Raw genomic sequence first — 16,360 nt, 5'->3', positions numbered from 1 at the left:
TAGCTATAGGTTAATGTATAGATATATTTTAAACAATATATATATAAATATACACATATACAATAATTTGATTCTGAGTAAAATAATATAATGCGGTAGTCTTGAAAATTTAAATACCTACATAATCAAATAAAAACGCGAATATTTAAAGGAAATTTAAATAAGTTTGCTGCGCAAAAAAAAAAGCATTTTAGTTAAATCTACATTAAGGCAGTTACAAAACATACAAACGAGGTCCCGACGCTATTGACAGTTACGGCATAATAGAGTGACAGACAAACACACATACCTCAACCGCACGACGACGACAAATAGTTACACGGAATTGAAAGAAAAAAATGTAAGCAAAAAAAATACCATTATATCGCTAATAGAGAGTTCTTATGGGAGGCTGACACAAAGAAACGAGGTATGATCCAGGAGTTCTGATGATGATGAGGACCTGGACGTATTCCAGGAGTGAGATAGGATGCAACTGATGCAGGTGTACTCGAGATTAAAAATAAGCACCATGTAAGGCAGAAATAGAGGCATTAAAATTAAATCAGCATCTCATCTGCTGATCACGGTCGCTGAAGGAAACGAAACGTGGGGGTAATGTACAAAATAACAAAAAAATACGCAGTAGGCGAGTACATCTGAAAGTATTAATTCAAATCAAATCGATACTCGCTACAGTACGAGATCTCATTGTTAAGGAATTCATTTCCGGCGTACATTAAATTAACTGATAGGTAAAATCACACGTTATCATTCACAGCGAAGTTGGTTAGTGATTTTAATTTTTAACTTAGTTTTTGTCTAGCAGTATTTAATTTAATCTTCCTGTATCCAGGCTAAGCCAGATACACTTCCACTAACTACCTCCTCTCATCTCAACCAAATCTTGTGTTGACCTTAACACGGGAAATCCTCATCTGAACGCCCATCGAAATTCTTAGTCTATGTGAAAAAAAAAGCTCATATTTGTCTCAATAAAAACATAAATCACTGGCGACAGTGTAGCCAACTGTGCAAATATAATTGCGAGGGTGAATGTTTGTTCTTGAGCTATAGCATTGATACACAAACACACGCCTGTCACCACCGACACGGGGTGTTAATTGTGATAGAGAGCGCCACGTTTTTTTTTCACAGTAAACAAATTATAAAACAGCCTATTGTGATGAAGGTAGGTATACATTGGGATAGAAAATAACTGGCTGTAAAAACTATTATACCGGGGATTTTAGATATATATATATATATATATATACACGTTGTGACAAGAATATGTATGTATATGATAATAAAATAGGTTTTATATATAGTTATTGGTGAAAAAATAATATTATTTAAACATATAAATAACGTTTAGTAAAGAACCGATCTTATTTAGTTTATTAAAGGTTTTTTTTTGTTTGGGTTAAATTATTGTGTATAGGAATATATTTGGACTTTTTTTTACCTTTATAACGGAAATCTATATATATGTATAAATAGCTGGATAGTATACTTATAGATTATTAAAGTTATTGTGTTTTATAACTCCTGGGTATGGATAGTTTTCTGTATAAAACATACAATATTATATTAGTAGAGGAATTAATAATAATATTGTGATTAAACAAATATATTTCTTCGCATAATTTACGATTTATGCGTCGGTTTAGAACCCACAAAAAAAAATACTTCCAAACAGAGCGTGTGTAGTTTGCTAAACGCGCCCCCTGACCGCTAGCTAAGAGGCCATTAGCGAGTCCCCGGGGAGATGGAGCTTCAATGAATAGTTATTAATATGGGTACAATTTGTTGTTAATACACCGTATTATTATAGAAGAGATGCGAAAAGATAGCGAAAGATACGGAAAGATAAACTAAATTACATATTATAAAATTTTTATATATATTAACCAAAGTTTTGCTATTTACGGTACTAGTTAGATTTAATTATATATACCGCGTGAGTATTTTACTCTATTTATGAGGTTTGACGAAAACTTGTGGTAGTACAAAATTTAAAAAATATATATAATCATAATTCTTAATATATATAGTAGGTTTTAAATATATATTAAATGGGTCTAATCATCGGAACCCCCCGAACAGCGTGTCCTGGGATCAGATCATATTCCCTCCCAGGGGCATCGTACCTGTTGTACACCATCAGTCCATTGGGAAATGGCCTGTGAATACGGGGATTCATTATTTTGAATAATTCAATGTTCATAACAATATATATATATATATATATATATTTATATACAAAATTATATAAAAATATTGATAAATAATTAAGGTGGGTATGTTTTTTTTTCTTCAATTTATTTCATTTTAACAATGCATATTTGATTTAAATACGTTTCTACCTACGTATTAATTGTTAACATAATTGACCGTGGAATCGTGCGGATCGGTCTCGGAAGATGGTTGAAAAAAATTACTATAACAAGTCCGCTGTGCATTCAGGCTGTCAGGCGCGTAACAATGTTATTGAGTTACAACAAAACAAACATACACACAAATCGACATCTGCACGTATATATTGATATTTTAACTTGAATCTGTATACATTAGGATTTAAAAATTTTATATACGTACGTTTGAAGTAATTTTGTTTATCATTTTAATGATGTTTTTTAATAATACCTAAGTATCAGTTCGCATTAATACAACATACGCAGCGTTAATAGTATTTCATTAACCTTCATATAGTAGTGTTAACGTAGGTTCAATGAAAACCCGTTGACACTTCGTGTGTACCTAGTGATGAGACAAACCTGTACTTAGAACGATTCAGGAACATTAAACTTCATCATCATCATCATCATCAGCCTATCGAAGCCCACTGCTGAGCAAAGGCCTCTTCTCACATGGAGAAGGTCAGAGCATGTATCACCACGCTTGCTCAAGACGGGTTGGCGACTTCAATCTTATAATTTGAAATTATAAGACCAGTTTGTCTCATGAGGTTTTCCTTCACCGTCCGTCAGTGGTGTCTAAACACTCTTACAAAGTACATATGACTCGGAAAAGATCACATCGGTACTTGCCAGGTTTCGAACCCGCGCCCTCACGTGTGAGAAGCGGGCCTAACCTCCAGGACACCACGACATACATTAAACTTATAATACAAGTATTTCTCCCATACAGCCTCTATCTAAACATATAAATTTTATCACAAATAGTTCAGTAATTTAAAGTTTTGGCGACAATTCGGCTTAGTATCAAATTAAAATATAAATATATTTAGGTATATGTGAGAATATTATTTTTCTTATACATGCAACATATATATATATATATATATATATATATATAATAGTAATATTTTTCTTTATTCGTTTGTTACAATGGCCGCGTGTGTATTGTCCTCATTCAATTAATTATTGAAGAATTGGTTCCTCTCCATCCGACGTATTCCCAGAGCGTTCAAATCTGTTGAACCCTCAAATAAAAGCTGACAATTACAGGCAGTCAAAATACTTACCTACATATAAAATTTCAGCTCACGAACGACGGCCATTTTATATTCACGAGTTATATGAGATGAATACGAAGCAACTTTCAGTACTGAGTTAGCTACAGGTTAAAATTACTAAGGCACCTTTGGATGTAGATATCGGGGGTAGTTGAATTGTTTTGGTAATATATATACAGTAGAACCTCTTTAAGTCGAAAACCTCCAAATCTCGAAAAAATATTTAGTTCCTTTCCCGTAAAACCACTATTCCTCGAAATCTCAGGCCTCTTTAAGTCGAAATAATAGCGAGTCCAAGCCATTTTGGTACATACGTTCCCTCCATAGCTCGAAAATTTAAATTTTACCTCCGTATCTCAAACATAGCAATGTTTTGTTTTACAACCTTACAACTCGATTATTTGAGACTCATTACCTCTGTAGTTCGAATAACAATAAGTTACCGACTAAGTTTTTTTTTTTCATTTTTTTTCATTTACATCTCTAACTCAAAATTTATAATAATGAATCTCAACCTCTTTATGTTGAATAAAAATCCGTCAAGTCGAAAACTATATAACTTGAATTTTTTGTCGTCTCACTTGATATTCGACTTATAGAGGTTCTACTGTATGTTGAAATATATATATATACTAGTCAAGATAAATGAAAGTAATAATCATTGTTGATATATCCACGTAAAGAAACTTAAACAATGTTTGTTAGAATTCTATTTGTTTGTGTTTGATTATCTCCGAAACGGCTGAACCGATTTGAATGCGGTTTTCACAAACAGATCATATTAGGCTCCACCAAAAACACTATCACCGTTTTAAGCCAATCGGTCAATAAATAAAAAACTTATAAGTGTTTAAATAGTTATTTTACACTGTGACCAGCCGTGCACGAGATAACATTATTATAATATATAACCTGAATAGTATCCAGGGATCAGAATCCAGTCATTGACATTTATAAACCGTCCGATTTTAACGTTCATTGTAACAGTGGCTTCGTGATTCAGCAGTGTAAACAGAGAAAATCGATGCTGATGCAGAGAGAGAGGCATATAGTAGGCGTGGCGGGAGGTAAACAACGGAGGAGGTTTTATATTTGTACGACAGTTACGGCTGTATGGCTGTATGGCTGTACGGCTGTGTGCCTTTGCCGATGTGGCGTGATCGCAATAACTTCACTGATATCAAGATTTTTAATATGGCACCGCTGGCTGTTTGCTTTCGTTTCGTAATGTTTAATGTATAGGAAATATCAAGAGACTTAATCGTCGTCGAATAAAATATGTTACGTTTAAACATGTATTAGTTATGACGGTATGCATTTAGTATAATATAATATATGCATTATAATTCAGGTAGCTTATATGTAAAACATAAAAAGAAATACAGCAAATGTTATGATGCGAAAAAAAAAAATTACTGGCTGAATGACAAAAACCTTCCACAATAACTTTCAAAAGCTTAAAAAAAAGTATAAACGTCAAACGTCAACAAATCCAATTAAACATTTCCTCTACGTGACCGTAGTGTATAAGTTACGGAGTTTCGCGTCGGACGTGATCTTAACAAATGAAACAAACGGCGTTTATGTTCCGCTTCTTATAATATATATATATATATATAATTTCATTTTACATTATTAGTACATTTATATAAAATATATGAATACCCTTAGTTTGGTGTGTAACTAAATACTCACAGTCTCTTGGTATTTTATAAATAAATCATCGGATATATTCGTAGTATGATTTATGAATGGAAAACCATGAATAAATCAGAGCGTTTTCGCACAAGTACCTATTCTTTTTTTTGGTGAGGTATTTATAAGATATCTTTCAGATCGAGATAAATTTATATATATAGACCTTCATAAAGAAACTTGTAAGGTACGTGTAATATAGATAATATAAGCTTCTTATTGTACCTAAACAGTATGACAATTTTTTGTATGAAATTATTTAAACTATCACATTACGTCTTAAATATTAAATACCTATCGATATAAAATGACTCACAGACATTTCTACACATAGTAAATTTATTATCTTATTTATGTAAATACATATAAATGTAATAAACATTGCAAGTTATAAGACGATTTTAAAAATAGAAGAAATATTATAATATACAAATCACTAACTTGTTTTTGAAAATGGAATGCATTTTGTATATAGAAACCTTTGAAAAAAATATCTGTATGACATTAAATATAAAAAAAAAAGAACAGAATGCCAATATTGAAATAATAATGCATTATAGAGCACCAATCAGCGGCTCGCATTCAAAAATAGAATGCGGTTTGACGCGCATTCGGCGGGAGATGCTACCGTACTAATTACTGTTATTATCAACAGAATGAAACCTTTTTGGTTAAATCGTAGGGCGTCGAAGGGCGTTCAGTGTTCAGGCTCCGGGCTCCGGGCTCCGGGGGGTAACAGGGCGTATTGTTGTTACCCCATCAGTATGTAACATCTGCCTGGACGGAATTATTATTGTCTATGGCTTTTTATGGGGTTGAATGGGCTTTTTATTGTCAAATTCTGATATATTTTTTTACATTTTCAGCCCGTCATGCGCGTCACATTTAATACATATATGTAATGGGGAAGTAAACGAACCGTAGGCCGTAGGTGTATCTACCTGATAATTCCGTTCATAGTAAAATTATTATAAAACGTTTATCTATATAAATGTATAAAACTAGTACGTCTGTTTGTTATATAAGAATTAAAGCTTTTAACTAGGTAGGTACATATACAGGTATATACGCGGGACGGAATATGCATTTGTCTGTTTGTTTCGTATTCAATCTGAACCTACTGTATCTTTATCGATAGGGTTTGCACTAGCTAATAACCGGTGTAATAATAAGTAATATAAGCTCCTTTGTTTTTGCATATTCTCGTTTATTCTCTCTATAATATAAAATTATAATAAAACTACCTACTTTTATATTTTGTGGAAGTCGTAAGCACAAGTTGTGAAACGAGTTGAATTTCTCTTCATAAGATCAATCACCGTTACATGTTAAACAGTAAGTTGAACACAATATAAGTCACTACACAACTATAAGTCAGATACACTCGCGATGCCTGTAATTGGCCGCGATGACATGGCTTTATCATTGTTGCTACTGAGTTACTCTCATTGTTAGTCAGTTAGTATTTTGAAAGTCATTTGTTATTTAAATATTATAAATATTTAATATATATATATATAATATTAATTATTTATAACAGCAACGTTGTTTCGTAATACCTATATATATAAAATTACCATTAACCGTAGGTATTCTCCCACGGGAACGTTTTAAAGTAATTAAATAGTCATTTTTATACGATTCCTACCAATATATATATATGTTCTGCACATATATATGGAAATAATATGTATCTAGCTATGATGTGCTTAGGAGTTAGGCACACTTTTGTCTCTATAGCTTTGTATAAAACATCTTTCCCTACCATAGGTATTATTTGATAGTATATTTTTTTTTTCTTGTTTAGTATATGTATATATATATTTCTGTCACTAACGTATCCGTGCCCGTTCTGATAGCTCACTGATTATAAACACTATCACTATCAATCGACTTCCTTGATAATTAATACTTTTTGTTATCAATAAAATAAAAATATAAAAAATAATTATGAAAATAATATAAGATAATAATAAATTTTAATTAATTAGTAGTAAAATAAACAAAGATACGTGGAAAATTGAAATGAGATCTTATGAGATTTTCACGTTTCAGATCTGCTGAGATTTTATTTACCTAATTCTTTACGAGCATTGCATCATTAATGACACCTACCTCATGTTCAACACATACAGCCGATGTCAGTGATAGCGATGATTGATACACTGTACTGAATTCACGAGGATATTATCAGAAATCTATAGCTACGTAAGTACTTTTAATCAATCGCGTAATTATTTTTCATTATATTTTATATATATATTATAAAAGCCTAGGATTGGTGAGAATTAAACTAACTGAATTTCTTTATTAGTTAGCTAAAATACTAAAAAAAAACGAAACCGGATGATTTAATTATATTATATGTTAGTTGTGAATTAAATTAAAAAAAATCATATACTTAGAATGTCTTTTTAGTTTTTATATACCTATATATATATATATATATATATGAGTTACGTTTATTTTTACTATAACGCTAATAATTAAATTGTATGTATGTACGTATTTGTAAATATAAAACATAAAACTTTAAATTATCTCAACCACGTAACTGTCTATCTGAGATCGTTTAAACGAAATCTCCGGTGTACTTATAAAATATATTATTAGGACTATGTTTCATTTTTATTTATAACATAAATATATATTTCTTAACAGTAATCAATACTAAACTGTTTCCAATCATTATCTTATCTTCATAATTATCGTGTTGCCAAATTCCTTATCATTTAATACCCGATACAATTTTATTTTCAATAACATATTATATATATATGAAATAGTTAATAACTACATGTGTTCTGTACAACAAACTTATATTAAACTACAAACGTTGATCCAATAGTTTTCATTCATAAAACAATGTTTATGTTTGTTCAATGAGAGACAGGGAACGCTTAGTTTGTAGTCACGACGCTAGCTCGGACTAAGTGTACCTACATACAGAATTAATATATTTTCTTAAAACTTTTACATATCTTATAAACTAACTAAACAATTGTTAAGTTACATCGAAATCGGTTCGATATTTACGTATATAAAATCATATATATATAATAAAATTACTTAAAATAAACTAAAAGTGCTACTTGTAACTATTAAATTATAATAGGTAGCTAATTATATAACATTAATTGATTTTCGTACGTCAATCTATAACTGATAACAGCTATCACCGGTCATGATCGAAAACTGATAGTATTTGACAATGGGTATCAGTTAATATCCCTTTAACCGATTGCGATGCTAAAACGGGTTGTGTGTTTGGATCACACATGCAAATACACAAAGCGTGCTGCACTGAGATATACGTGAAGGAGAATTTAATAATTTTAAAATAGATACAAGTAAAAAAAGTATTATTTCATTCTATATATACATAACTTTAGGTATTTTACCTAACTATAAGATTGTACCTATGATCTTGTTGCTAGTATATTTATAACTTATTTCTGCAGAAGGCAAGGGGAAACCTATTCGACTATCTTCCCAGGATATTCGTCATGTATCACGGATCACTGATACGTTATGATCACGACCAGTCTGAGACTCTTGTGATGATGATGATAACTTATAAACAGAGCTGTACTCCAAGCTTAGTGTAATCAACAACCTACTTATATTTCCGCTTTAACCTCTTTAATTTTCAAAATTAAAATCCAATCAATCGACTATCTTCACGGCACAGGTTTCATCCAAATTGATTTAGACTTTAACGTCACAAACACATACCCACATAGATAATATATATTTAAATTAAACTAATATTATAGGATTACTACGCGTTTTTTTATTATTTTTAATAACATACACCCGACGCGGCGTTTCGGTTACTTTGCACGTGATCACAGACAGACGATATTAAAGTGTCTCTCAGTCAGAAAAACAACAGATATAACTAATGTAGGTTTAAAATAACACAAAGCTTAGATACGAAAAACTTAATTTCATATAAATTTGAACACGCGATAATCTTAAACATCATTACACACACAGACACAGAAACACTTGTATATACATACATATATATGTGTGTGTACTGTAATATATATTGCTTAAACAAATTATATTTTAACCCAAAAAATTTTAACTCAAAATGTATATTATTATAATCAAAACCATAATTCTTCATCGCTTGTATTATTAAATATATGTGGGGCAGTCAAAATTATAGTTTAGGAGTTATTACGTACAGCGTTACAAACAAACGGACACACATCCAATTAACCTTATCAGCTGAGGATCAGCCCCGTCTTTGATCTCTATCCCATTTGCAGGGCCATTAGTTGTGTGGGGGCTGTTATTCCAGTGACTATTTGTTTTCATACTTTTTAATTGGCTGTACCGGGTTCGAGTCCCGATCGCGTCTGTTAGATGAAACGCCCGCGTTATGCTGGAGCGATTATGATCAAATCGCTCTCATTATACAGATCAATGGATAGGAATTATTGTGATTAGTGATGCTCTTCAAATGTAAACATATCATTGGTTTAATATACATTTAAACAAAGATATAAATCATTGTATTTCAATAAATGTAGGTATTTTTATTATTTTATACAGTCAATATAATTATTATAGACATTTTAATTTAACATATATATATACTGTAGGTACATAGCTCTTTCATATTAGGTACATATAAATATATATATAGGTAAAACGACCGTGATCTCAACCACGCAGCATCCCTCATCTTAAACGTGGGGTAAATCAGCAGGCGTGGTTGGACCACGCCCAGGGGTTTACAGACAGACACACTTACTTATAAAGTTAATGTCTATATATATATACACGTCTGTTTGGACAAATTATTATGTTTACTGGATAATGTGTAACATACATATGTACACGCATTGTTTTATATGTATATAAATATTTTTTATGTTATATTTATTAAAATGTATGTAGAGGAATTGTTTTGTTTGTTTGTTTGGTGATATCAATTAATTTACTGTCGATCGATACTGTAGGTATTGATTTTAAATAATCCGTTATTATTGTCAATTCTCTAACATATAGAACTTTTAAAATTCTATATTTTTAACGAAAATAATTTATGTTAAGAATGATGTAGGTACGTGATGTTGATAATTTTAAATACTCAAGATATATTTAAGTAAGTGCGATTTTTTTTTATATGTATACATTCATTATGTCCCGTTGCAATTGTTTAAGTGAGTTTTTGCTTAATATCATTTTATTTACGAAGACAAAGTCACAAAAAATATATATTTCCAGTTAAAACTAATAACACTGAAGCGTGATATATGTATCGAATTTCATAAAAAAATATATTATTTTTAATATAATTTCACTGTATATGATAAAATAATTAAAATTTTGTTATTTAATTCAAATCACTCATAGCTTTCTTCGTGTCCGTCGGAGTTGTAATTTAAGATACGCTAGATTGAAACATTACTGTGACTTATGAATTAATATAAGGATATTATTTTAATGATAATAAAACTATTTATATATATGTATATTATTATATATGCTTACTATATTATATTTGTCATATTGCGTTAACACCACTAGGCCTAATAGTTGAGCACTTGCATTTTATAGTTCCGAGACCGAAGACGTAATTTAAATTTGTATGAAAAATTTATTATTATGGTTTATATTTTTATATGGTATATATACATTTGCTGTTTGTGACTCGTTTTATTTAAATTTATTATATATTAACAAGATTGTTTTGCGAGTACCTAAAATATAAATTTAACTAGTTTTTATCTTTACGTAACGCTGGAATATTAACGCATATACAGAAATATAAATTGTGTCAATATAGTTGATGTTAAATATATCAATATCAGTGTATATATTTCAATAATACAAATAATAATAATCAAAAAATATAATTAAGGTTAATGAACTGCAAAACGTTGTGGGGACATACCTATAAAATTTATAAAAATCAAACTTACCTCCGCACACTAAAATCCAATGAACACACAAACAGCACTAGAATCTAAATCACAATACCTTATCAGCACTTATCATTAAAATTATTTAATCTACAATGCACTGTTAACATTAAAATTTTGTAATGAAAAAAACAAAACAAAATGGCGTCGTTGTAATGTGTTCACTCGCGCTCGCCGGCTGGCGTACTGCCGCGCGCTCGCTCCCCACCACTCACACAACGATCTATTTTATCTATTTCGTGTGTTTTTTTTTTAATTTATTTAAACGAAGGAAATTTTGTATTCGGTTTCAGCACGTGGCTGGATTGATATATTTTTTTTAATATTACCCATCACCTTAATAGACTTTCATTGTGATTTTTTTTTAATTTACTCAAATGAAGGAAATTTTTAGTGTAGGTACGGTTTATGGGAGTTTCGTATCTCTTTTGTGTTTTTCTTTAATATTTTTAAACGAATGTATTTTGTAAGTTAGTTTTTTTAATATGGCTGATTGAAATAATTTCGTTCATCGATTTCTTTCTTGTTATCAAAATTTTACAAACTCGAATTCAACTAAATATACCGAAGTATTATTTCAACGAAATTAAAACTGCTTTTTGACTTATATACACTCTTTTTATTTTTATATTAACGAATACGCAAAAAAAAAAGTAAAATTTCCCAGGACGTAGTCCATATTCTTTTAAAAGATATGAACAAAGCAAGGTGACAATATTACCTGCTACCAGCTTTGTTTTTTTAACAAAGCCTTTAATAATTATCAAATTGTAACAAAGGAGATAACATTTATGGATAATCCTAAGGTTTAATTTAATCACCATAGACAATAGTATAATATTCTGTTCTCGTTACTTTTGTCACAATACATTTTTCTCGTGAACTTTTTCAATACGTTAAGTTTCTTTTAATCTAATCTCTTACGTTCACATTATTTGAAATACACCAAAGGAGTTGTTATTTAAAAAACAAAATATGATTTAAATATTATTCATATTAAATAAAATTTAACAATAATTAAATTGAAATTCACGTGTAGGTAAAAAAAAAAAACTTACTTGCTGTCTTTCCGTAGGCAGCTCCCTTAGTGGAAAATTTCGTTAAAATCTTATAAATTTAATATTTAAATTATATAAAATACTTATATCGAGTTATTTATTTATATTATAAAACATATTCTGTATGAAATTTTTCTCTGGTACCGACTTTCTTAGTAATATAAGATGAGATATGACATGAAAAACACAACAATTTTGTTAGATAAATTAATTTAAACCATTGAATTAAGAAGCTAGGTTTAAATCTTGGTGTTCACGATAAAACTACTTACTGTATATACCTATTACGGTTACCTTAGTCTCACAAGTTATATGATTTAGTTAAGTATATATTGAGATGTCTTCATTTACTATAAACGTATATAAGACTCAAGAAACAACTAGGTATTATAACAGAAAACAGATATAGGTTCAGTGATATATTTTCAAGTAGACATTTTTTTTTTATTGGTACCTATAATAAACAAAGCGAATAAATTCATAGACAGTCATTCATAGAAAATGTGTATAAGTATTTAAGGTTTTTTTTCTAATAATTTTCTATACATTATACTATATATATACTTAGAAAGCCTATGATGGTTCAACGCGAAGGCTAAAAAATGAGTTTCATCCATATATAGAATGTCAATTATAACCCGCCCGTACACGACACAGTGTGGTGGGTTTGACACTAACCGTCAAGAAAGCCAAGTGACTTTTATAGCATCTTCACGACTAAGGCGATTTAAAAAACGGAATCCGAAGCAGACATTCTATATTCAAATCGGTAGTATTAAACATTCCATATTCAAATTTCACTAAACGTCCATACACTAAGGTCTAGCTCCCGGCGAAGGCACAAAGTTAAACAGCCGACAAAAATATCATAAATTTATAAACGGACGCACTGAAAAGTAGAAAAAAAATTACGCCGTGTTTAATATATATCTCACTTTGTGGGACCGACGTTAGACTTCTAAGGATGTTCGTATGAGGACTCGTATCATATTAATATTTCTAAATAAATGCATTAAATTATATTTGTTTATAGCCCGGTGGTATTATCTGTCAACATATTTTAATTTATGTACAGTTTTATAAAACGCGTTATTAATATTAATATTATTTATCGCCGTTCTGACTGAACGCATTGTTCTAAACAGGTTTAGATCGTAACTAGATGAACGAAGTGGCAGATTTTAACAGATTGTATATTATATATTATTATTTATAGACGAGATACGATTTTATTATTATTTCACAATATATCAGCGTGATTGTTGATGGCTGAGTATTAGCAGACACGATAAAAAAACTTAATAATAATTCAAATCATATAAAATGACGTATCCATATATTACCTCCTTCATTAGCCGGACAAAACCAACGACATTTACCATTACATCGCTGAATGCGACAAGGGACTAACAGCGATAACAACACAAACGAAACTTAACTTTATTACAACCTTATAAAGTTGAAATTGTAATGGGTTTAAATTGTAAACTAAAGATCTTACCGCGGGTGAGAATTATATGACATTTGGAAATGATACAAACGCTCTGACTTTGAATTTGATTTTTGAATATCGAACGCTGGATTTGAACTTCGAATGGAACCGTGCTCTTTAAATGTTATTGACAATTTCGATTTGAGAAATAAGTTTCGTAGAAAGCAAATAAGATAAATATACCTACCTAGTTAGGTTAAATAATTTATTTGAAAAATATATTTGTAAAACAATTCGGTATTCATATATTTGAGTTAGTGTGTAATGAATAAAATACCTAACTAGAAATTCAATAAATAAAATTATTAAAATGTCGTCGTTGTTTTTAAACTATCTGTCACTTGGTTGGTCTAAGTGTAAGTACCTATATCAATTTCTATGTCTTAAAAACTGTTTAATTTGAGTTGATTCTTTATTTGAATTTTTGTACACAAATTATTCTGACAACAGCGTCAATTTTATTGAACTGTCGGTATTTTATTTTTAATATATGCACAAGTCACATTAATATCTCAAATCCGACTTGCAGTTGTATTTTTTTCGCAGAGACAGACACAATTTCCGCTCATGACAAATAATTCATACACGGGATTTATTTATTATTATTATTTTAACAAAAAATATTCGCACAGATAATATAACTTCATAAAAAATAACAAGTTTATTATAGTATTATTAATAGTAGCGTTTTAAAAATTTTATACGTTTAAACTAATTTGAAGGATGACCCACATCACTATAACAATACATTCCTAAGCATGAAGACCGCTTCATAAAAGCAGGTAAAAAATAACAAAGTAATTATACATTGACGTTTCATAAAATTATACATACATAAGTATGTATGACTTGCATACAGAACAAGCAATGTATATAAAACAATAATTAATTAATGAAAATGTATTGATATATAATCGTTTGTTTTATTTTTTTATACACTGCTTGTTTCGTTTGATAATTTAAACATAAATGTGTAGTGAACAACCAATGTATAATACATATTAAGGAGGTGCGCTATGAACGCGTTTCGAACATCGAATTTGAATAATGGAATCCAAGCGTCCGGAAACGAATAAAAAACGCGGCAAAACTTTCAAAACCTCCGTGAATGGAGCGTCATTTTTTACGTCCGTTCGGGTTGTCGCTATGAAAAATGATATAATTTATATCGGTTCTGGTAGCGGCTACCCGTTTTGTGATCAAATATAAGAAAAAAATATAAATATTAAATTTTTTATAATATATATTTTTTTTCTCTTCTTTACCTACTAATTTAAAATGTTTTCTTATCAACGCGGCGCACTTCGACAAAAGTTGTAGGGATGTGATTTCGTAGATCGATATTTAGCTACTGTTTGTTCTTGGCAAATATTATCGTAGTACTCAACGAAAATAAAGTAGCATCGGCTGTTTTATTATAGAAGGTATATTTCTTAATCAAAATATTGCCTTACGAAGAAGTATATACTACATTTAATTTGTTTGCAAAACACACAAAAAGTCATTGTTTCATTCTTTTTAATAGTTACAACACTTATCAAAAATTAATCCTTAATTGAAGCTATTTTGATTTATCTGTAATTCAAATTAATTCTATCGACACGCACCACATCACTTGTCACACACACAAACAAACGTAGCACACAAATCATATCACGAATACGAATGAAATATTCAAATTTGGAAGCTGACTTCGTTTATGGCTACTTAATTTGGGTGATTCGATTTGAATTTTAAGGAAATAAAAAATAAAAAAAACTTGCATTCCGCAGCGATCGTCTCAAACGTCCTTTGTGTTTTAGCTTTGATTTATTAAAACAAATAACGGAACTAATTATATAACAGCCCGCGTCATTTTTGACGGACGCCTTATTTTTCTTCTTTATTTTTTTTTTTACTATCTTAAAACTGGCTGGCGAGCAATAAAACGTATGTCATAAAAATAGCGTTCTAAATTTGAAATTTATTTTATTAAAATCCTACGAAATCCTACTTATCCGTAACGAGCGGGTTTATTACTAAAACTAAAAACCAGTAGCCGAGTTGTAATATTCAAATAAAACTGAGCTTAACGAATTCCGATAGCATCCTACGGTGATGGCGATAGGGATTTATCGATGTATCGATGTCCGACGATTTATCATTAATGTATCGATATATCGGTAATTTGTTGATGTAATTTATGGCGCGGGTCGATTGTGAAATCAAATATATTGTTTTCGATTCGTGTATGGGTATGTTAAATTTTTATATCGTCATCATTTTGTACGAGGATTGCAAATTCTAAAGTTTGCAGAGTTTATTTAAATATAAGTTTAAACAAATCTTTGAATTTATTTCCAGTTCTGAGAGCAATGTCATTAATAGTTTATTTAGAATAAGTCGACATAATACTGTATCTGCTACAAAAATTACTTTGTTTTGTAAAAGTTGTACATTTATGGTAAGTTTACTGTTTAAGACTAAATTCATAAACATAACATTCGACTTTGCATCGAATATAAAATGTTCTTAATGAAATTATGAAAATATCTATTACATATTACGAACATCTGCTCTCAGCGGCAGACGCTGGGCGAATGACCAAATCTTCTCTCTCACCTGAGGTTCGACGGTGGGGATGGTGGGGATGAAGCCCCGCCCCTCGGCCGGAACACGCGATTGGTCCGTTTGAAAATCGATTCCATTTTATAAATATGTAACTACACTCTTT

The 16,360-nt window shown here is 30.2% G+C and overlaps 1 protein-coding gene across 1 annotated transcript in view; it reads right to left on the bottom strand.

The window, feature by feature from the left end:
* The window catches only part of LOC116775698 (homeobox protein OTX1), a 30,500-nt gene extending 19,217 nt beyond the window's left edge, over positions 1-11,283 (bottom strand). The window contains exon 1 of the mRNA XM_032668655.2: positions 11,098-11,283. The gene's annotated coding sequence lies outside the window, so the exon portion shown is untranslated. The remainder of the gene's footprint in view (positions 1-11,097) is intronic.
* Positions 11,284-16,360: the final 5,077 nt, after the last annotated feature.

The sequence above is a fragment of the Danaus plexippus genome, chromosome 27 (genome assembly GCF_018135715.1).
Source record: "Danaus plexippus chromosome 27, MEX_DaPlex, whole genome shotgun sequence".
NCBI classification, from domain to species: domain Eukaryota; kingdom Metazoa; phylum Arthropoda; class Insecta; order Lepidoptera; family Nymphalidae; genus Danaus; species Danaus plexippus.
The sequence above is the reverse complement of the archived record's forward strand: the minus strand, read 5'-3'. Positions and strand labels throughout refer to the sequence as shown.